Here is a 24,249-nt window from a genome sequence, read left to right on the forward strand (position 1 = left end):
AACTTCCAATTAAAAGATGAATAAGTCCTGGGGATGTAATGTACATCATGGTGACTATAGTTAATATTGTATTGTATATTTGGAAGTTGCTAGGAGAATAGATCTTAAAATATCTAGTCACAAAAAACTTTGTAACTCTGTGAAGGGATGGATGGTAATGACACTTACCGCGGTAATCACTTTGCAATATATACATATACAATAGTGTGTGTCAATTATAGCTCAAAATAACTGGGAAAAATTAAAATAAATTAAAATAAAATCAAGGTGTCCGCAGGGCCGTGTTCCTTTCTGGAGGCTCTGGGGGAGAATCTGTTTGCTTTCATTTTCCAGCTTCTAGAGGCTGCCCACATTCCTCCCTGTCTTCAAAGCCAGAGATGGCAGCCCAAACCTTCTTATGCTGCCGTCTCTCTGATTTTCTGCAACCAGGAAACGTTCTCCACTTTTAAGGACTCCGGTGATTAGATTGGACCCACCTGCATAACAGAGGCTTCTCTCAGCATATCAAGGTCCTTCACTTTAATCACCTCTATAAAGTCCCTTTGCCATGCAGGGTACCGTATTCACAGGTTCTGAGGGTTAGGACATGAACATCTTTGGGGACCGCTATTCTGCTATCACAGCGGTGCCAACCATTTGGGACTATGAAGTAACCTGAAGGATGTCGAGGTTGAGATCTCAACCATGTCCACCAGGAGGATGTCAACCATGAGACTAATTGAGTAAAACGAAGAAAGGATCCTGGGACCCTAACCCTGTGGAGCTTCTGTATCAGCCCTGTGTTGCCCACGCAGATTTCTTTCATATGGGGTGGGGGGGCGCTCTTGGCGGGGGGCTTGAAATATGCAGCTGAAAATAATACCTGACCAATCATATATAATTCTATAGATCATTTTACCTAGCATTTACTTGGTTCAAAGCAATGTGCCAGGTAGTAGGGCTACATCCAGTTCCTGCCTCATAAAATGTTCTATGTCATAGGAAAGACACACATTAAATAGGTAAAAACAAGAAAATGTAACCAGTGTTATGATGATGAAGGAAAAAGGCCTCTGATACCATAGAACAGAGAACATAGCATCACCGGGATCAGGGAGGGTTTCCTAAGGAAGACAGGAAGACACACTCGGTAAAGAATAGCATTATAAGTACCATGCTGACCTTTAAAACACAAATGCTGTTATTGACCTACCGTCCACCAGAAAAGTGCTTTCAGTTGCTACTTTTTTTTTTAATTCCCTATAATGAATTTTCGTCAATCCACCCACCTCCATCCCGTATTTTTTCTCCAGACTCTCTTCTGGCCAGCATATATTGGAGAAAGAACTCCATGGGGTTACATGCATCAGAGCCAAGGTCACTACCCTTGGGAGGTGGTCACATAAGGACATGCTCTAAACAAGGGAGCTTTCGAGGTACAGATTATGACTACCAGTGGCCTGGAAATATGTTTAGGAACAGTTGGGAGAAAATGCCAGAATGCTGGAGGTCCTTTTGAGATGGTCTGGAGTTAATTTCCCTGAGCATAAATAGACAAATGTGCTCTTCGAATATACGAGTGTTTCACTGCACAACTGCACTATTTAGCTTAGGGCCAGTAACTGATTCAAAAAGTATTTCAAGGAAGGGCAAACATGCTTCCTGCAAAATCCTCTGTGTGCTACTGAAAGAAAAATGGCCTTGAGTTAAGAAGCCCTTTCAGAACAAGCACTCTATCCCCACACTTATTTTAGCAACAAAAATTCAATTTGGTTGAGCTGTCTGGAGAGTTGATTTGACCCTGTTTCCAGAATAATGTGCGATGGTTTGAAGGCGTCATTTCTACATGGACCATCTATGTTTTAGCTTATACGTATAATTTGTCATTTTGTGCTTGTCCTTAATTCTAGAATTAATAGAGAAAACACTTCCTCTGTGTATTTGAAGTATCGGGGTGCATTAAGACTATTTTAAGTATTAGTGTGAGAAGATGCTCTGTTCTGCTTCTGGGCAGCAGAGAACAGCAGAGGCACTGATTGTGTAGTGAGCTGTGCTCACCCTTAAGTGAGATCCTGAGACAAAGAGTATAATTATTATTTCCTACATACAATTAATCTTATATGCCGAGAACATGGTATGAATTTTACTTTAGTATAAGAGGCAGACAGGCTACTGGTCCCTGAAATCAATGACAGTCAGAAGAGCCTAGACATTGGGTGATCTGATGAATAATTTAAGACTGATTTGTTAACTGGGCAGAAGTGAAGTTAGCCGTGCAGGGAGACACATTGTCAATTGCCAGCAATTTACTACGTTTCTGAAAACCACAGACAGCAATTTACAGAAAAGATTAGGCCAGTTACTGTACATGTGTGACATTTTCTTGATTTAAGATGTCAATCTGGAAAGCTGTTCACTGACAACTGGAGTTTGGAATGAGGTTATAACGTTTATGAAGAACTGCTTTTACCTGAGAATGTCTATATTTCTGCTCTGGGGGACCCCTCAATGCACACCTCCTGCTGGGATTAAATGTGCATATGCAAATGAGCGCTGTCAGAGAGGGTGATGCACCTGCTCTGGGACCATTAAGCACCTTTGCATCAGCCAGTGCCCTAATGCACTTGTCCCTGAGAAAGCATGGTTATTTCTCGGAGAAGAAATCATTGTCTATATTATTTCTTTAGTCCTGTGCCTTCTGGGGGGTATAATCACTTTCATCCTGTACTAGAAGTTTACTTTGCTATTCATAAGAAGCTGATTAAAGGAAAATCCCATTTTTATTAGTGTAATTTCTTTCCACTTCTTTTCCCTATTGCAATTAAGTCAGTAACAATAATTTCTTCCTATTTGAATTTGTAAAAAAGTAAAATGAAAGAAACCTCAGCCCCCGGTGGAATTTGATACCGTAAGGTATCCTGAAGGATAACTTCTGTAGGAAGTTATATACAGCATCATATACAGCATCTCATAATTTAAATACAACAAAGGATAACCTATGATTGATCATTCTTGGAGCACTACCAAAAAATGGGCTTTTGAGATACTTCAAAATTTATACTCAATGTTTACGTTAATCAACTTCTCCAAAGATTCCTGGCAAGCTTAAACATTGCAAATCAGGGTTGTCATTGTAATTCCTCTTCTGAAATCACAGGTGTCAATAGTAACTATATTTTTAAATGAGTTTAGTTTTCCAAATGAGAAGCAAGTCAATGTGTATTGTTGTTAGCAACGAAATCAATCTGAAAACTAAGACAAATACCTTCTCTCCTCTGCTTTGCACCCTTTCTCTGTTGCCCATCTGGCTGGGTCTATAAACTCTTCCAAATTGATGGCAGTGTTTCCTTTAATCATTTGTTCCCACATGTTTTTCCCAAAAGGAGAAAACAAGAAGACCACTTGATAAATTATTTTTTTATCTTCTATATCTAATATTAAAAGCAAAATATAGGATGTTAGAAGTTTACCATAAAAGCCAAGAATCAAACTGTTTAATAGCTAGAGATTAGTATTAGACCACAACTCTGGCTTTACCCAGAGGCTTTTTTTTTAAAAAATCAGTAAAATTAAAGTCCACATGAGTGGACAACTTTTAAGACATTACACTGAAGACTGACAGAGCTCTTCAGTGGCTCGGCAGACTTAACTGTCTTGACATCTAAGGCAGTAGAAAAACACTCTTGACAAACACGTAAGTTTTTAATTACTTACACAATCTTGGCTTTGGGTGACTCTAACCAATTAAATCATACAGTTTCATTGTTCATTCTTTGTCTATAGTTTGTTTTTTGTGTTTTTTTTGCGGTACGCAGGCCTCTCACTGTCGTGGCCTCTCCCGTTGCAGAGCACAGGCTCCAGACACGCAGGCTCAGTGGCCATGGCTCACGGGCCCAGCCGCTCCGCGGCATGTGGGATCTTCCCGGACCGGGGCACGAACCCGTGTCCCCTTCATCGGCAGGTGGACTCTCAACCACTGCGCCACCAGGGAAGCCCTGTCTATAGTATTTTTAATGTAAAATATATGTATACTTTCAGAAGGGGAAAATATGTTGGCTTATTTAGAGCTAGCTTTGTAGACAATAAAATCAATGTTTTATCTGTTTGACTAAAGATTAGACTGGGGTATAATAATGGTGGCAGCTAACAGAATGCCTTGCATGTAGGAGGCTTTCACCATTGTTGAAAACATCAGGAAATGAATTTCCAAGTTCTAAATCGTGATAGGTTTACCCACTAAGGCCCCTTGATGCTTGGATCAGAGTATAATGATTTTTGACTTGATCTATTTCTTTACCTTTAGAAACTCCCCACTTTATTTTTCACTAAATCATCAAAAGCCTCATGTAATTTATTATGAGTACCAAACAGAGAGGTGGTTTATTACATTGCATTTATATTGTGTTTTCCTTCAAGTAACTCAAGGGGCTTTACAAAACATGACAGCAGTCATCAAAACACTTTGTCAGGCATGTGAGGCAAGAAATAATGCTGGTATAAATGCACCACAGGCATAATACTTACTGGAAAATGTTCATTTTCTACATATTTTTCAAGAGATGATCTGTTTTAGAAATTTTCTTTAAAAGAAGTTCCAACTTTCTTAAAAATTTTCTTTTCTCAGCTTTGGAATCAGACATTTTAATGCAACAAATTCGTTGAGCATCTTCTCTGTGCCAGGTATTATTGTAGGTGCTGAGAATATAACTGGGGGATGAAAAGAACCTGCTCTCACAGAGCTTTTATTGTAGTGAAAGAAACATAATATATAAACAAAAAAATACATGACATGATATCATCTGTTAAGTGCTGTCAAGAGGAAAAAAGGCAGGATAAGGGGATAGAGGGTGACTTCATGGGAAGATGGAGTTAAGAGACCCAAGTGGAAGACAGGAGCAAGTCATCCAAAGATATGGGAGGAGGCCAGGTCCCCAGGATGGAAGGATGCTCAGTGTGTACAACAAATAGCAGAGATGCTGTGTTGTGTCCCTAACTGGCTGTGAGTATGGAGAGCTGATCCTGTAGGAACCTTGTAGGCCATGGTAGGAATTGGGATTTGGCCTCAGTGTAATGGGAACCCAATAGAAGTTTGAGTGTAGAATGACAGGATGAAAATTGGTGTGACTGTCATATAGGAAACAAGAGTAGAAGCAAGAGGACCCATAGAGAGATGATCCTGGTGGTCCAGGTAAGAAATAAAGGTAGCTTGGACTAGGGTGGTGGCAGTGACAGAGGGGAGAGTAATCAGAACTGACTTACAGTTGGAAATCAGGACTGGCAGAATTTGCTAAAGGATCAGAGGTGGTGTGTGGGAGAGCTTTAAATTCTGTCTCTGCCACGTGTGATACTGTCTGGGAGCTGTAGTTTTCTCACCTGTAAGAGAGCAACAATACACAAATCCCTAGGTAGCCACAAGGAATTGGTTCCAGGACCCCCGCAGATACACAAATCCACAGATGCTCAAGTCGCTTATATAAACGGCATAGTATTTGCATATAACATAGACACATCGTCCTGCGTGCTTTAAACCAGCTCTAGATTATGTATAATACCTAATACAATGTAAGTGCTGTGTAAATAGTTGTAAATACAATGTAAATGCTAAGTACATAGTTGTCATGCAAATTCAAGTTTGCTTTTTGGAACTTTCTGAAATCTTTTCTTCGAATATTTTCCATCCGCAGTTATTTGAGTCAGCAAGTGCCAAAGCCTTGAATACAGAGGGCAGGACTGTAATCGCCTCTGAGCATAGTGAGGCAGCCACAGTCTCCTGTGACATGGAGCACGCTTTCCATGCTTTGAAATGTCTGCTCCCTCCCCTTTCCCTACTAGCGCTTTTCTTTCTTACTTTCAGTTCTCTTTAACTTCACACTCCTTACTTTTCTTCCCCTTTTGTTTCCTGTTTCTCCTTCGTTGTACAGTGTATTGTCCTTGCCCTCTGAATGGCTTATTTAAGGATGCCGGGATTTTACCAGCTGGGCTCCTTTGAAAACGAAGGGGTCTTTTCAAGGAAGGGGTCCTGAGCCTAACTTTCTTAGTTTCCTGGTAAATCCACTCTGCATTTTTAGACTCTAATCAAAATCCTTGACTCAATCGTTGATGTACTTCTAATATATATAGTTGAAACCTCCATGGAAAGAGAAAAAAAGCAAGATGTGAAGTGTATTTGCTTCTTTCAAACATAGACAGCCTTTAGCATTGAGAGCAAAAGTGGAAAGGGTTTTGAAACTGAAAGTCGGTTAGAAAGTATTTTGTGCTACCAACTTGTATATGTTTACCATGAAATTCTTCTGATTTCAATGAAGATCAGTTCTATTTAAACCCACATTTTGATTTTTTTGAGAAATTCTCACAGTGATTCAGTTCTGACACTAATCAATTCAACACCGACTGGGTGTCCAACTATTCGATCCAGTTCTGAAACTAACAACCCAGCTACCTCAGACTCCACAGGTTAAGGGCTAGGTCCCACAAAGCCTGACCCATTTCACCCACCAGCTGCAGTAGGATACCCAGCTACTCAAACTCCTGCCCAGGCAACTACCAATTCAGGGGTTCCTACAGCCCCCCACTAGAACTCATGAAGGCACTATGAGTACTGGTTTATTGTAAAGGATACGACTCGGGAACAGCTGATTGGAAGAGAAGAAGAGAGCAAGGGATGGGAGTTGGGGCTTCTGTACCCTCTCCAGGTGTGCCGTCCTCCCAGCATCTCGATGTGTTGCTCTGTTCACCAACCCCGAAGCTACTGGAACCACGTTGTTCAAGAGTTTTTAAGGAAGTTTCTTTATGTAGGCATGATTGATTAAATCACTGGTCATTGGTATTTGAGCTCAATTTTCAGTCCCTCTCTCCTCCCCAAAGAGAGTGGGGTGGAAAGTTCCAACCTTCTAACTGTGGTTGCTTCTGGCAACCATCTCTCTCCCTGAAGCTAGCTAGGGCTTTTGTCCTGAAGAGTTACCTCATTAACATAAACTCAGGTAAGGTCAAAAGGGGCTCCTGTGAATAACAAAAGATAGTCCTATCTCAGGAAATCTCAAAGGTTTGAGAAGCTCTGTCCCAGGAACCCACAAATACCAAATATAGATTTTTTTATCACACCACACTATTTAATTACTATCCCATTGAGAAAAGAACTTTCGAAGGACCCTGACACTAGGTGCTAGGTTCATCCAGAATAAGAAAGACACTGAGTGCAGAGGGCGGAAAGCAGGGAAAAAGAAACAAAGGAGGACCTGAAGATCTGCTGGGTACCAGGCAAGTTCACAGAGGGAGCTCATTTCACCCTGGCATCAGTCTGCCAAAGAAAGTGGCCTTTCCCCTTAATATATAAGAAAATGCAAGGTTTAGAGAAGGTAAATAATTTACTCCCGGTCAGATAACCCATGTCTGGCAAATACGATTTTTGATCCTAGGCTGCTGTGTCCGAGACCAAGATCACATCCATTATTGACAGTTGCCTCCCGTATACAGAAGCATCACAAAATGGAAGAAAGAAAAGAAAAACCAGGGCAAACGTAGTACTGTATTCATACGTTCCTCCCCCACCACCAAGGAGCGTTGGGTCTTATCTAAGCAGCCTGAAAGCCTGAGACGTGGGAGGTTTATGAATAACAAAACTCTGCCCAAGTAGCTGACACAAAGGCTACCTACCACAAAGTGATAAGATGAGATGACTTAGCACGGTAATCTTGTGTGTTCAATCATCAAAGGCTGCAAATCCACCTTTGTATTTTCAGATTTCAGAAAGGCTTTGGCCCTAAATTATCTGAAAAATTGTATACTCACAGCTCTGTCATTAGGATCTGAAACAGCGGGCACCCCACTTGGTGCCTCACTGGTTATCCTCATCCTGACACCTGCAGTGGAACCTTGCAACTGACAGCAGAGTCAGCCGCATTGCCCCGTGCCCTTCATCCCTTTCTGCAGATGAGGAAATCACGTCTCTGAGAAGTTAAATCTCTGGGGAACACACACTAAATCGGTAGCTAAAGGGAGTCAGACTTAGAATATCAGACCCATGTCCGTGGACGTTGTCAAGGATGTGATTCAGGCTTGGGGTTGGAAGCATAGAAATGACTTACCAGGATCCAGTAGCTGCCTAAGCGGTCAACCCGGCTGTGAGCAGGGCGAGCAGGGTGTATCTTTTTTTTTTTTTTTTTTTTTGCGGTACGCGGGCCTCTCACTGTTGTGGCCTCTCCCGTTGCGGAGCACAGGCTCCGGACGCGCAGGCTCAGTGGCCGTGGCTCACGGGCCCAGCCGCTCCGTGGCATGTGGGATCCTCCCGGACCGGGGCACGAACCCGTGTCCCCTGCATCGGCAGGCGGACTCTCAACCACTGCGCCATCAGGGAAGCCCCGCGGAGGGTGTATCTTAAAGCTACTCCTCCATCCAGCTGTGTCTGAAAACTGGTGCAATTGTTGTGACCGCCTCCCTGGCAGAGGACGATTACTTACAATGACTTGTCTTTTAAAATTTTTTCCCACTTATTTATTCAGCATTGCTTTTCCCTTCGGTAGAAGAATGATAATCAATAAAATAGATATTCTACACTTTTTTCTACAGTGATGCTGTTGAGTTAATAAACGTTCCGATTTGGTGTTCATGTTGTTTGTTAGACCTCAGCCTCCAACTTGGGGAAACCCTGTACTAATTTAAGCAGGAAACTGTACCCAGTGAAGATGCTACTGCGGTGGACAGATGTTGCAGTGCCGTCGGGTAGTTGCAAGTATTTATTTACCTTAGCCGAGTTCAACTTGGCAATTCCCATACTGGGTCACTTATATTTTCAAGGGAATGGAAACGGAAACATTCAAGCCTGGAACAGCTGATGCATATGGGCAAAAGGTACTGAAAATACATGGCAATGTTTTTAAGGGTCTTTCTGTTGACAAATTGGTGAAATCACTAACCGAATCGGATCTGACTGCTCCCCGCTTTTAAAAAATCAATACTGGCAGAAGTTGGTAGAAAGGAAAGTTGCTTTTAATCAGAATGCCAGCAGTCTGGGGCGACAGTGGACTCAGTGCTCAGCCATGAAAGTTGTCAAGGGAAGAAGGGAAGTAGTCTCCGTTAACTCTGAGACGGGGGGTCAGAGTCGCCATCCCCCGCTGCATGCAGGCTTGTGTGCAGGCTTGTTGGGTCTTCGTGATCTTTCTTTAGATGCTATCTTGTTCGCACAGTTTGTTCCTCCTTTTACTGAAGGGGAAGCTAGGGAAGAGGTCTGACCATCTGTTAATTACTTATTCCTCATTTCTACTTCTTTGATCTATGGAAAGAACCAACAGATTAGAGATCAGGCAAGGTATTGTGTGATCAAAAGATTTGAAAGGTGTGCTAGGGCCAGAGATGAGTCGAGCATGGGGGGTGCCTGGTTTAAGGTTAGTGACAGACAAAGGGGCCTCCTGCAGAGAGCTCTTTCCTGCCAAAAGCTGCTTACAAAATGCTTGTTAAGATGTGGAAAAAAAACACAGTAGTTGACAGCATCCTTGAGAAAGAAAGTGAACTAACCTAGGGCTAGCCCTGAAAGGAAAAGCTACAGGGATGCACTATATACAAATGCATATTAACAAGTCTTTCTGGACAATTTAAGGGATGCCAGGGGTCATTTGGAATATGTTTATTTGATTTTCACCTTCTATGATGACTTTAGACCCAGATCTCACATCAGAAGCCAATGCATTTTGCCTCTAGGTATCGATTCTTAGAAACCTGCTAGCCACCATTTATGCTGTAACTAAATGCAAGAAGAAAGGTAGTGAGGAAGTAACTCCAGTTTTTTTGGAAATAAAAGTAAAGTTTTACTCATCCCCATTCACCGCCGTCCTCCTACCAGTTTTTATGTATCAGACCCTTTTCTCAGCAAAGGAAGATATTAATGATCTTATTAACATATTAAACAATGGCATAGGAAAGGCTGACATTTCCCAAAGCTTTTGGTCAATGATTAAAGCAATGAAAGTTGCCAGTTATTCAGGCCAAGCCTATGGAAGGCCTTCAATTCACTCACTGCCTGAAAGGTCAGGTAAATTAAAGGATAATATAGGGCCAGCCTTGAACATTCTGCGTGCGGTGATCTCGAGTGCTCTTAAAAGTGGCTGAAGCTCGGAGGCCTGGCATTAATTCTAGCCAGCTTCCTGGTATTGATTAAGAAGTAATCGCAAGTGCTCATTTGTGGGCAAAATTAAGAGATAAGTCCTTTTCAGAAGGTCATTTTCATGTCTTCTTTTTAATTAATATTACTGACTTGAAGATTTGCAGTTAAATTAGCCCATTAATTATAAAAGTCATCAGTTTGGAGAGTGGGAAAGGATAATTTATTTATTTGATATCAGATCCAGATTTTCAATAATTTCCCATTTCTTCTGATACCCTGCTAGGAAAGGGCTGAAGTTTTGAAGTATGAGTTGAACGGGTGGTCATGGCTTATGCTGGTTTGTTCTGTTGTTGCATATAAACATTTTTTAAAAACTGAAAAAGGTACTGAATGTAATGAAGAAAAATATCTATCTATCCCCCCTTCTACTAACCATTGCCTTTCCGTATTCCCATTTGTTAAGCTCGGCATAAATGCAGATTTTGTGTTTGTGTGTGTGCATATGTACATAGTATAGACATAACTCAGCACATATATAAAGAGATACACTCTCTAAATTTGTCATTACTTAAACTATATTTTCATATTTTGCTTTTTCACATGTTATAGTAAGAGCATTTTCCTATGTAATAGTATCCTTGGAAAACCATGTTTTGTTGAATTTTTCTTTGAAGACAATGTAGACGCGATAGAATTGTAAGAAATGATACAGAGAGAGCCTGTATATCCTTTGCCCTATGCCTCCTGTGGTAACATCTTGCAAAAACTATTGGTACAATGTCACAACCAAGATATTCACATTTGTTCATTCACATAAAGAGTATTTCCATCACTACAAGATCCCTCATGGTACCCTTTTATAGACGCACATACTTCCCTCCCGTCGTTCATGTCTGGCAACCACTTATCTGTGCTCTATTTCTTTTGTTTTGTTATTTCAAGAATGTTATATGAATGGAATCACCCAGTATGTAACTTTTCATACAGCATAATTCTCTGGAGATTCATCCAAGTTGTTACATGTATCAATTGTTGATTCTTTTTTATTACTGAGTCTGTATTCCATGATGTAGATGTGCCAGTTTGTTTAACCATTCACATAATGGCAGATATCCGGGTTGTTTCCAACTCTTGGCTATCATGAGTGAAGCTTCTATGAACTTTTGTGTACAGGTGTTTTGTGAATATGTTTTCATTTTTCTGGGATAGATGTCCAGGTGTGTAGTTGCTAGATCATTTGATAGTTACATCTTTAGTTGCATGTCAAACTGTTTTCTAGCGTGATTACCATTTTACTGCCCACTATCAGTGTATGAATGATCTAGTTTCTCTGCATATTCACCAGCATTTGGTGTTGTCACTGTTACTTATTTTAGTCATTCTGGAAGGTGTATAGTGAGATCTCCCGGTTTTAATTTGCATTTCCTTAATGGCTAATGGTGCTGAATATCTTTTCATGTGCTTATTTGCTGTTGGTGAAATATCTCTCCATGTCTTTTGCCCATTTTCTAATTGGATTTATTGGGTTTTTAAAAATGTTAAGCCTTGAGACTTATTTATATATTCTGGTTACTAGTCCTTTGTCAGATACGTGGTTTGCAAATTTTTTCTCCCAGTCTGTAGCTTTGTCTTATCATCCTCTTAGCGGACTCTGTAACAGAGCAAATGTTTTTAATTTTGATGAGATCCAATTTATCAATTTTTTCTTTTTATGGATAGTACTTAGGCTGTCAAGTCTAAGAACTCTTTGCTAGCCCTAGATCCTGAAGATTTTCTTCTTTTTCAAACTGTTGATGAAAAATTAATCAATACATCTAAGAAAGAATTGGAAAATTTTATTCAAGCCAAATTTGAGGATTATAACCTGGGAAGAGCATCTCAGAAAGCACTGAGAACTGTTCTGCCCTTAGAGATCAAAGCACAGTTATATAAGTTTTTTGAGACAGAGAGCTGTACATCAAGTGACATATTATTGACAGTTTACATAATCCAGATTTAAGTGTCATGTGGGGTGGGTCATGTGACCCATTACAAGAAGGAATGTTGTCTTTTAAGGAGTTGTCTCGCTGATGCTGGGAGAATGTTGCTCTTTATGGTTGAGCAAGTATTCCTGCTGATGGAGGAGGTCTGGTCAACGCATAATGCAAACACACAATGCATAGTGCGGGGAGAGAGGAGTCCAAAGGACAGAGAAGAATTTTTGCGTTTAAATTTTTCTTGTTTTGCCATAAAATAGGACTTTTATTTCACTAAACATTTCACAGTTTTGTGTTTTATTTTATTTATTTATTTATTTATTTATTTGCAGTACGCGGGCCTCTCACTGCTGTGGCCTCTCCTGTTGCGGAGCACAGGCTCCAGACGCGCAGGCTCAGCGGCCATGGCTCACGGGCCCAGCCGCTCCGCGGCATGTGGGGTCTTCCCGGACCGGGGCACGAACCTGTGTCCCCTGCATCGGCAGGCAGACTCTCAACCACTGCGCCACCAGGGAAGCCCAAGTTTTGTGTTTTATATTTAAGTCAGCGACCCATTTTGTGTTCATTAATTTAGCTGTAATTTTATTCCTTATGTAAGATTGAGTTAATATATTAACAGTGAGTTAACTTTTTTTTTTTGAGTGTTGAGTCCAGAAATTCATGGATGAAGTGAGGCTAGGAGAAGAAAGGCATAATTGCCTATTAACTGAGGATAAACTACCGTCCAATTGAACCAGTTGAGACAAGGGATCTCAACTGACCCCTCGTCCTGGCCGTCCTTCTCCAAAGGTCTCGTCCAGAATGCGCAGTCATCATTTTACTCCTCTCTCTTTATTCCTACTGCTGAACTCTTGAGGTCTTTCATCTGCTAAACCCACTTGTCTTCCTCTTCCTTCTTTCCACGTGTTATTTCTCTGTCTGTTTACAAAGAATATCGACCTGAACTTTTGAAACTTGTAAAGCACTATAGAATTCAAAGAATCTTTCATTCAATAAAAAATCAATAAAAAATAAAATAATAAAAAATCAAGAAAAGAAAAAAAAAGAATAGCATCTTAGTGCTAATATTAACAGCTGCATTCAAATATTATCAAACAACCTAAAACCAGGAGACTCTTCCCTAGAAATAAAATTTGTATATATAACCACGATGGCATTTTCCTCCCTCAGGAAGTCTTAACTAAAACAGTAGGCATGTATTTGTTTATAATCCAGGTTATTTAACATAGATGTCTAGATTTGAAAGTGGATAATAATCTCTAAGAATGCCATTTAGGTGAGCAGGTTCTGAACCAGGATCAAAAGACTCAATAGAAGACAGAAAGACATCAGACGTAGCACATCCTGGAGAAGAGAAATGAGGAAAATTCACAGATCTGGGCTCACAGTATTTATAAACACACTTGTTTTTTTAACCTCTCTCCCCTTATTGACTTTGTAATTGAAATTATCAATATGCATTGGGACTGATGGTCTCAGAGTCAATAGTTCCTTTTTTTTTTCCTTTTAGTGTTTTAATTTTCTATATATTTTCATTATATAAAATGTTTTGTAAATATTCAACATGTACATTTTTATTATTTTTATGTATTATTCCTTTTTTGTTTTCTTTTTTAACTTTTTATTTTATATTGAAGTATAGTTGATTAACAATGTTGTGATAGTTTCAGGTGTACAGCAAAGTGATTCAGTTATACATATACATGCATCTATTCTTTTTCAAATTCTTTTCCCATTTAGGTTGTTACAGAATATTGAGCAGAGTTCCCTGTGCTATACAGTAGGTCCTTGTTGGTTATTCATTTTAGATATAGCAGTGTGTACATGTCAATCCCAAACTCCCAAACTATCCTTTCCCCCTATCCTTCCCACCCCGCCCAATCATAAGTTTGTTCTCTAAGTCTGTGAGTCTGTTTCTGTTTTGTAAATAAGTTCATTTGTATCATTTCTCTTTAGATTCCGCATATAAGTGATACCATACGATATTTCTCTTTCTCTGTCTGACTTCCTTCACTCAGTATGACAATCTCTAGGTCCATCCATGTGGCTGCAAATGGCATTACTTCATTCTTTTTAATGGCTGAGTAATATTCCATTGTGTATATGTACCACATCTTCTTTATCCGTTCCTCTGTCGATGGACACTTAGGTTGCTTCCAAAAGTACATTTCTTGCTCACCACAAGCCCTGATGTAAGTTGGCAGGTGGTCTTCTACATCTGGTGAGTTGGCGATTCCCTTCAACTTGTGAGGTCATCATCTCAACAATTGACTTCCAGACTTGCCCCAGCAAAGGAAGGGAAAGATGAAAGAGATCCATTGAGTTTCAAGTGCCTTGGAATAGAAATGGCTCATTACCTGCTCTCACATTCCTATGTGCCAGTTGCAATCATGTGGCCCTGACCCAACAACAGGGGAGTTACGGAGATGCAGGGACCTCATGAATATTCAGTGAACACTACAGGTCTCTACTGACCTTGAATTTTAGGAAACAATGAGGTGTAAATTAAAAGCCAATGCAATATTTTCCATATTTGGTTGTCCAGACTTCATTACCTATAATACTACAAAGGATTTTGTGGGGAAAATTTTTCATGGTAAAACAAGTTTCGGAAATGCTGTGTACCATATTTAACTCATTGAATTTACAATGTACAATTGTTTATTAAAGGTTTTGAAAAGTTCCACATTAAAGAAACTTATTAAATTAGAATAGGTAAGATATCACAGAGAGAGGTCTGTTTATTTATTTATTTATTTGGTCAATATTTTTTGAATATCATTATTTGCCAGGTGTTGAGCTAGACTTCTGGGGGAAATCTAGCTTTCCTTTCTTAAGCAGAAAATATACAACAGGATGATGAAAGAATAGGAAACTGCTGTTGGCTGTAAGCTATGCAAAGGGTCCAAAGGCTCCAGAAGAGAGGAAAAGAAAAAGAGAAAAAAAAAAGTGTTTCTCTAGAGACAGAGACATAGAAAGGAAAAGAAAGTCCAGTGTCTGAGACCATTAGCTGTAGGGAGAAGCAAATCTCCATATTTCTGTCTGGATAATAGCAGTGGGGTATTCCTCAAAACCACCAATGAGGTAATAAGGGCAATGAGGTAATAAGGGGCCCCTTTTGTCACAGGCCTGGCAGATGATGGAGGATGTTCTCGTTCTCCTATGAGATCAACGATGCCAGAAAAAATTTCACACCACTTTAAATTTATATGGACCATCAACATATGTCAAATGACCGGGTTCTTATTTGAGGAACAATAGTCATAATAAAAATGTTATGGAGTATAAATGGTTGATGGTAGATTTTTCAGTAACATAATGAATAGGTGCTTCTAGATAATGTAAGTGCAAATGGATATTATGATTAGAAAAAATATCATACATTTGTACAGACATTAAGTACCTAGAAACATTAGCCAATCGATACAGCCATTTCTAAAGTTTATAGCTATGTCTAACTTTTATATTTGTATGATTTCTCCTACCTTCATTACTCTATGAATGTCCAGCAGAACATATATTCATATTAAAATAACAACACTAACCATGGTCTGAGCAACTGATAGATAGCATTACTTTGTTGTGATATTTGAGCATAATATTCTCAGCCCGACTTAATCCTTCATGTCTCATTCTTCCATCCATCCATTCATTCAGCAGCACCCATGACATGCTGGACATTGTGTTATAAAGCAATTGAAGTTATAAAGCTAGGATCAATGCTGGACATTGTGTTATAAAGACATTGAAGTTATAAAGCTAGGATCAAGGTCTAGACCTAGTAGATAGTTCTAATAAAAGCTTCAATTAATTAGTTCCTACTGGTCCTTGGCATGTGCTTCTCATTTAATTCTCGCAAGAGTCCCAAGGGGTAGACATCATGATTCACATTTAACAGAAACTAGAGTTTGCTCAAGGTCATATGGCTAAGAAATGGTGAAACCTGGACTCCCGCTTGGATTTTTCTGATTCAAAGCTAATTAGGCACTGTGCTACAGTGAGTTATATAAAACCAATCACTGTATTTCTCTTTTAAATTTTAAAACTATTTTATTTTTAAATTTTATTGAAGTATAGTTGATTTACAATGTTGTGTTAATTTCTGCTATACAACAAAGCAACTCAGTTATACATGTATATATTCTTTTTCATATTCTTTTCCATTGTGGTTTATCGCAGGATATTGAATATAGTTCCCTGTGCTATACAGTAGGACATTGTTATTTATCCATTCTATATATAATAGTTTGTATCTGCTAATCCCAGACTCCCAATCCTTCCCTCTTCTACCACCTTGCCCCTTGGGCAACCACAAGTCTGTTCTCTATGTCTGTGAGTCTGTTTCTGTTTTGTAGATATGTTCCTTTGTGTCATATTTTAGATTCCACGTATAAGTGGTATCATATGGCATTTGTCTTTCTCTTTCTGACTTACTTCGTGTAGTATGATAATCTCTAGGTCCATCCATGTTGCTGCAAATGGCATTATTTCATTCTTTTTAATGGCTGGGTAATATCCCGTTGTATACATATACCACATCTTCTTTATCCATTCATCTGTCGATGGACATCTAGGTTGTTTCCATGTCTTGGCTACTGTGCTGCTATAAACATAGGGGTATGTGTATCATTTCAAATTGTAGTTTTGTCTGGGCATATGCCCAGGAATGGGCTTGCTGGATCATTTGGCAACTCTATTTTTAGTTTTTTGAGGAACCTCCATACTGTTCTCCACAGTGGCTGCACCAATTTTACGTTCCCACCAACAGTATAGGAGGGTTCCCTTTTCTCCACACCCTCTCCAGCATTTATTGTTTGTAGACTTTTTGATGATGTCCATTCTGACTGATGTTAGGTGATACCTCATTGATGTTTTGATTTGCATTTCTCTAATAATTTGCAATAATGAGCATCTTTTCATGTGCCTGTTGGCCATCTGTATGTCTCCCTTGGAGAACTGTCTATTTAGGTCTTCTGCCCATTTTTCAATTGGGTTGTTTGGTTTTTTTGTCATTGAATTTTACGAGCTGTTTGTATATTTTGGAAATTAAGCCCTTGTTGGTCGCCCAGTCCCTGTATTTCTGTTCCATGTGAGGAGTCCTGTCTCCACCATGTACAGACTCTGTGACTCAGGCAGATTGCTTAACATCTGACTTCAGTTTCCTCATCGGAAACTGGGGACAGTAATAGTTCCTGCCTCATCAGGTTGTAAGCTTGACAATTACTCTGATGGAGAAATAAACAGCATGTGATTACAGGAGGACGAGCACTTCAGTTGCTTACGGAATTGAGAAAGGCTCCTAGGAAGAGGTGACAAAGGACAAGGGAGTTGAAGGGTGAGAAGGAATTGGAAATTGCCATATCGCCCCCCCTTCCTCTTGTGGATCTCTTTTGAGCCATGACCACTATTTTATCTCTCTTTACATTATGTATCCACTTAGGGAAGTCAGCAGCAAAGACAAATCTAAGTTACTGAACATTTTTTACATTAATGTCAAACATTGTTGCAAACATTTTACATGTGTTAATGCAACAGAACCCAGACAGCAACCCTGTGACAAGGAAACTGAGGCACTGAAAATTTAAGTAGTTTGCACAAGGACCATGAGTCCTGTCCTTGTGGTTTGCTTAATTTGGAGGAAGGCTAATTTTCTAGCTCCCTAGCCCTTGAGGTATTTCTGTGTTCATTAGCTCCCAACTCCACCCTCTCCACTGGGGTATGGGCACCGCCCAGAGTTTCCTGCTTGCAGCACAATAAGTAGAAGGTGCACCCCATGATTCTATTAGTACATCTCGGCCCTTCAGAGACACTCAACTTCCATTGATTTCCATGGAGAGAAGCCTCATTTAGATGGAAATGCAGAAATGGATTTCTTTGTTCTTAATATAAACTCATATTTTATGCTGGGCTCAATGATTCTGACAAATGGAGAGGTTGAATTCAGATCAATGAAGATTCCAGAGATTGTTCTCACTGAGCAAACACGTCAAGTGGCCTTTGGGGCACAGACGCCGAGAAAGCCTCAGAGGCACTGGGTCATGGTGGAATGTCAGATGTCCTGTCTGCACATAGCTGCTGGTACTCTCGTTTGACACCAGCCTCTGCAGGATTCCCCAGAGAAGGAGGGAGGTCCTGGGAGACCGGGAGTAGGGCATCGAGTCTAAAGGCCAGGGCTCTGAGGACAGACTCCTGAGGTTTGCATGTCACCTCCAGCCACTGGCTCTCTGACAGGTTACCTCACCGTGCCTCAGTGTTCTCATCTATAAAATGCACATAATAATAGCATCTTCCTCTTAGGGTGAACATAAGCATTAAATGACCTACTGTATGTAAAGTGCCGAAAATGGTACCCACCATACATTAAATGAAGCAGTGAAAAAATAATACACTTTGACTGAAAGCATTTTTCCAGAAGTACTCATTTCAGACAGTAAGTCATCCACTCTCACTTCTATGTTGCCAAATGTAGCAATTAACTCTGTTCAGCATGTCAGTGAAATACAGAGCAATAGTTAGCAAGTTTCTGAAGGTTTGCCACATCGCTAACTGAATGATTTGTCCATGCCGTGGATCCAAGGAAAGATGTGCTGGTGGCCAGAACTAGGGGAGAGCCAAGGAGGAAGTTTATCCTTCTCAAAAGAAAGCCAGTGCCCGTGAGCAGCTGTGAGCGATAATGGCCAGGATGTGCAATCATGAATGAGAAGCTCTGCGGTGGTGGCCCTGCCGCTTAGCAGCAGAATGACTCTGTGACAATCACTCTCTCTAAAACTTAGTTTCTCTATTTGAGAAATATGGATAACAGCACCTCACAGAATTAAATATGCTTTAAATGTATTTTTGCCCTGTGCGAATGCTAGCTATTATTGCTTCACTGATTCAGTGATTAAAATGCCTGTGTCCTGGGCGGGTTGGGCTGTTCTAGCAGTTATTGGTAGGCTAGGCTGTTGTGAATTACTTCAAGAGGCGATCAGGCTGCTTTCCCCTTAGGCGTGGCTGGGACCAGGGATGCTGGGTGATGGGGAGCTTTTGCTGAGCTCTGGAAAGGGTGATGGGAAGAGTGTATTTCTTGAAGCATGGAGAACTCAGGAGCTGGGATGGGAAGGGGTCCAGAGAGAAAGATAGTAGAATTCTGCTACTTTCACGTGCTTTGAAGTGAAGCTGATGCAGTCCCTGATATAACAGCTCATCAAGATGATGATGTGCTCGTGATTGCAGTAATTACAACAGCTTGTCTTTTCACAACTCTTTACAAGTTTAAAAATCTCCTTATTTATGAAAAAGTCACAACTCTGGTAAAATAGAGATGGGAAAGGGTGCATCTATTGTCATCCTTAGGATGCTGGTTTCATGGAGGTTTGAAAGAAAGACCCATTTTGTAGGAGGTAACAGGGCCCGGAGGACAGGAAGTAAACTCTGGAGGTAGAAAGGTCGTTCCAGTTTCTGAGCAGCCATGAGCACTTAGACAAGGTCCTGAGTCCCACAGAGACACAGTTTCCTCATCCTTAAGAATAATAGCACCCACTTCACAGGCCATGAAAGGGTGAAATAAGATCGTACGAACGATATGCCTTCTACAGGGCGCTCAATATACAGGGTCCATTATTACCATAGCTTCCCACATCCGTGAAAGCATCCTGCCCTCTAAGCACTGTGGGCATCTCTAAATGCACTGTGAGCTAGGTCATGATCCTGCTTCACAGATGGGGATGTTGAAGGCCACGAAGGTCAAAGGACTTGGCGGAGACTATAAAGCTATCTCACACATCAACTTTAGGAAACGTCTCAGGAGTAGCAGGGCCTGGAGAGGAGACTGGGCCTAAATCTAAGCTCTTGTCAGTGACATGCTAAAATGTCATCATCTCCACGTGGAGTGAAGTGCTCGTATACGTGGCTGCACGAGAAGATGCATGATTGATGCACTAATGTTTTCCCCACTGGGTTTGCACATGGTCTGCATAGCAAATTTTGCACATTTTGTCATCACCTGTATTTGAAAATAGGATGTTTCTGGACAAATTAGCCCATTATCTAACCAATTTTATCACAACCAGTTTTTTTTTTTTCATTTCCCATCTCAATGTTTAATTTTTGGATTGTGGAATTTTTCTTCTTACTGTGCAATGCTAAATCATTTTAAGTGATTCTTCGAGGCTGTTCTGTTATTCTCATCATTAATAAGTAGTCATCCTTTCCTCTGTGTTTTATTTACCTCTAATCTATACATATGCTACGTTCTTAATGTTTTTGCAGAGGTCATGCTTTTAATCACTGTTAGCACTTTAATTTGTGTTCCAGTTGTCAAGGAGTTTTTATAGTTTTCTCATGCGTAAGCCATGGTTTTAGGCAACTTCCCATTCAAGACTGTAAAAAAAAAAAAAAAAAAAAGGCATATATTGTTAACTCATCCCTCCCCAGATGGCAACTTCTACGAGATCAGGGACTGTCCTTTTTGGCTTTCTTCAACATTTTATTCCAAACACCCAGCAGAGGACCTGGGAAGGAGTAATCCTTGATACATGTTTATTGAATGAATGTTGAATATGTGACTTAAATTCATTTTACTTTTATTTAAACAAATGATTCATTAATCTCTCAAAAATATCTACAGTATTTGAAGACATTTTTTCCCTCCAACATGTTTGTGCATAACCCAATTTATGTAAGACTCTGGCTCAAGGCTGTCAGTACAGAAAGAGCAAGGCCTTGCCTAGTCATGAGGGGAAGATGCAAAGTAAACGGATAACTCTAGTAACGTTGGCAAATAACCCGGGCAACGTTACTAGCTTCCAGTCCCTGTCCTAACAACTCATATGTATGAATGTATTCCATCCTCACCACTACCCTATTTTAAGTGCTTTTCTTATATCTGCTCATTTAATTTGCTCCAACCTCAGGCTGTAAGGTAAGTTATTTAGCATCGCTAAGGCTCAGTTTCCTCACCTGTCAAACGGAGTTTCATTTATTGAGTAAATATGTTTTGTACACTTACTGTGTGCTATACACTGTTATAGGTGGTAGGGAGATAGCCACAAACACAGTGGAAAACCATCCTCATCCTCCTGATAATAGCACCTACGTCATAAGATGGCCAGGAGGGTGACATGAGATGATACTAGTAAAATCACCTAGAACAATGCTGGCACATAGTAGGCACTCAATAAATACTAGACATCATTACTATGCAACAACATACACAGACTAAGTAGTTAAATATATATTTTCCATTGACCAGGAAGGAGGAGATTGAGGGATAACAAAGAGTTCAATATAAATTTATTATCACTCAGTAATATAAAAGAAATTCTAAGTACTGGACTGTGATTGACCCAGGAATTTGGGGGCAACACATATTCTTTTAGACTGGAAAATACTAATTAAAGTATTTCAAATTCACTCCTTTTCATTAGACATACGAGTTTCTGAGATTTATGTATGGGTCTGCACCCAAGAGTTGGATTCTTTAAGAGGTGCATACTAATAACTATAATGTAATTACATTAGATAATTGTTTAAGCAAGAGGTGGAGTCTGAACCGTAGAAACACACTGTAGGCTGGCCTTTCTTCCCTCTGAATATAAATGATGTTCTGCAGTCAAATGAGGTGTAAGCCATTCGGCAGACAATTATAATGGGATTTAACCTAATTAGTGTTGGAGAACAGAGACTCTTCATTAAAAGTAACACTTCATAATCATGTAATAATGAAGCTTTCCTGCTCAAAGGCTGATGGAAGACCTGACCCTAAAAAAAAGTATTTTTCTAGATTTTTCCAAATATATTCAGCAAGTCACCAACACTGTGATGAGGTGTATCCAGACGTGGTACCTCCTCCATCCCAGTACTTCTGTCTCCCTTACTTTATTCAAGTCTCAAACCCGACCCTCATCACCCCCAGCTCTGCAGGTGTCATTGCTTTTTATTTCAAAGTAGAAATAGAGGCAAAGAGTTGTGACTTTCCTCCACTTACCTTCTCTCTCTCTCTCTGTAATCACTTTTTCTCTCTGACTCAGAAAGAGGTGCTCTTCTGCCTAGCACCTTCTGCTTCCTCTAGAAATCGCATCTTTACTTCATGTGTTTTTACTCTCCCCCCACTGCTGGATCCTTCTTTTTATCATATAATAAACAAGCCTGAAGCTTCAAGCCTTGTCTCCCATATTAAGAGAAGGGCAACTTTCCTTTACATCCGGGCTCTATCTCTCTTTCACAGCCACGTTTCTAGAAGAACAGATTTGTTTTCACGGTCTCCACTTCCAAACCTCCCACTTAGTCCCCAGAAGGAAGGGACCTGGCATTTCGAATGGCACTGCTCTCCAGTGGTCACCAACGACCTCTCTTTGCCATCTCAAGTCAGCTCCTATTGGGTCCCTTTTTACTGGAATTTTCTGTAGCACTGGAAACTTTTGAACACACTCTCTCCAGCTCTTTTTAAAATCCATGTCCCCAGAGGGACATCTTTCCTGACCTCTGTATGGGGATCTCTGAATGTGTCGGAGCATTTTATCCTCTACACTGCTCTGTGATGTCTTGACTCTGTGTTGCCCTCCCCCATCCTCCTGTTTCTCTGATATCCTGTACCTTGATGAGGGATGCCACCCTACACCTAAAAACTAATCCAGAAACATGAAACACTGCTCTATACCCTCCCCATTCTCTCCTGCGTACAACGTCCTGATAGCAGAATAAGATTCCTAAAGTGAAAATTTGGTCCTGTCACTCCTGTGTTTGTAACCCATCAGTGGTTTCTCGCAGCTTTCAGAAGAAAAATCAAACTATTTGACAAGATACCCAGAGTCCCTCACGAACTGGCCTTGGCCGAATCGTTCATTTTCTCCCCTTGACCTTCCCCCACAGGGAGTTGTCACTGCACGTGTTCCACACTAATTTTCGTCCCCAGAGACTTCTCTGTACTCTCACATCTCTGAACAGCCTTCCTCCCTCTGATGTCCAGCTAACCCCTTATCCTCAAAATCCAGGTTCAGCACCACCTCCCCTGAGAGCCTTTCTGCTAAAAATGTCTTTCCTGTGAGCTCCCAGGGCCCCTCTCCCTTCCGCTAGCTTAACATCTGAGCGTTAAGCTCTCATGGGTGGTTTGACAGTCTCTCTGACTAGGTTTTAAGTCGCCTAAGGGTGAGTACAAGGTCTTATTGACGTTTTAATCACGGGGCTACTTCAGTATCTGGTACAGGTTAAGCATTGGATGTTGTCATATGTTGAAATTATTAACACAACGTCAATGGCCAGGGGAACATTGTAAAGACAAGTACAGCACCATCTGTAAATGAGAGATGCAGCTGATGTGTGACACCCAGGGGGACCGTGGTGCTTGCCTTCATGGGGTGCCCTCTTGATGGCTACCCCCTTTTCTCAGCTACAACACTCTTTCTCCGTACATGTAGATTATCGCATAAGAAGAGCAACAACTTATATTGGTTTGGTAGTTTCTCATGTGTATATATATTTTAATATAAAATTTATGTATTTTTAATATAATCTGCTAATGTGATTTTTTTAATTGAAATATAGTTGATTTACAATATTGTGTTAGTTTCAGGTATAAATTAAAGTTATTCAGTTTTATCTATATATGTATGTATATTCTTTTTCAGATTCTTTTCCATTATAGGTTATTAGAAGTTATTGAATATAGTTCCCTGTGCTCTGCAGTAGGTCCTTCTTGTTTATCTGTTTTATATATAGTGGTGTGTATCTGTTAATCCCATACTCCTAATTTATCCCTCCACCCTCTCTTTCCCCTTCGGTAACCGTAAGTGTGTTTTCTATGTCTGTGACTCTTTCTAGTTTGCAAATAAGTTCATTCGTGTTATTTATTAGATTCCATATGTAAGTAATATCATATAATATTTGTCTATCTTTGACTTACCTCATTTAGTATGATAATCTCTAGGTCCATCCATGTTGCTGCAAATGGCAGTATTTCATTCTTTTTTATGGCTGAGTAATATTCCATTTTATATATGTACATGTATATATGCCACATCTTTATCCATCCATCTGTCGATTGACATTTAGGTGGCTTCTGTGTCTTGACTATTAAAATAGTACTGCTATGAACATTGGGGTGCATATATCATTTTGAATTAGATTTTTCATCTTTTCTGGATATATGCCCAGGAGTGGGATTGCTGGAGCATATGGTAACTCTATATTTAGTTTTTTAAGGAACCTTCTTACTGTTTT

At 40.2% G+C, this 24,249-nt stretch overlaps 1 protein-coding gene across 1 annotated transcript in view; it reads left to right on the forward strand.

The window, feature by feature from the left end:
* Positions 1-24,249, forward strand: part of NKAIN3 (sodium/potassium transporting ATPase interacting 3) — a 511,505-nt gene that overhangs the window by 264,310 nt on the left and 222,946 nt on the right. The gene's annotated exons all lie outside the window — the stretch shown is intronic.

The sequence above is a fragment of the Delphinus delphis genome, chromosome 17, assembly GCF_949987515.2.
Source record: "Delphinus delphis chromosome 17, mDelDel1.2, whole genome shotgun sequence".
Classification (NCBI taxonomy): Eukaryota; Metazoa; Chordata; class Mammalia; order Artiodactyla; family Delphinidae; genus Delphinus; species Delphinus delphis.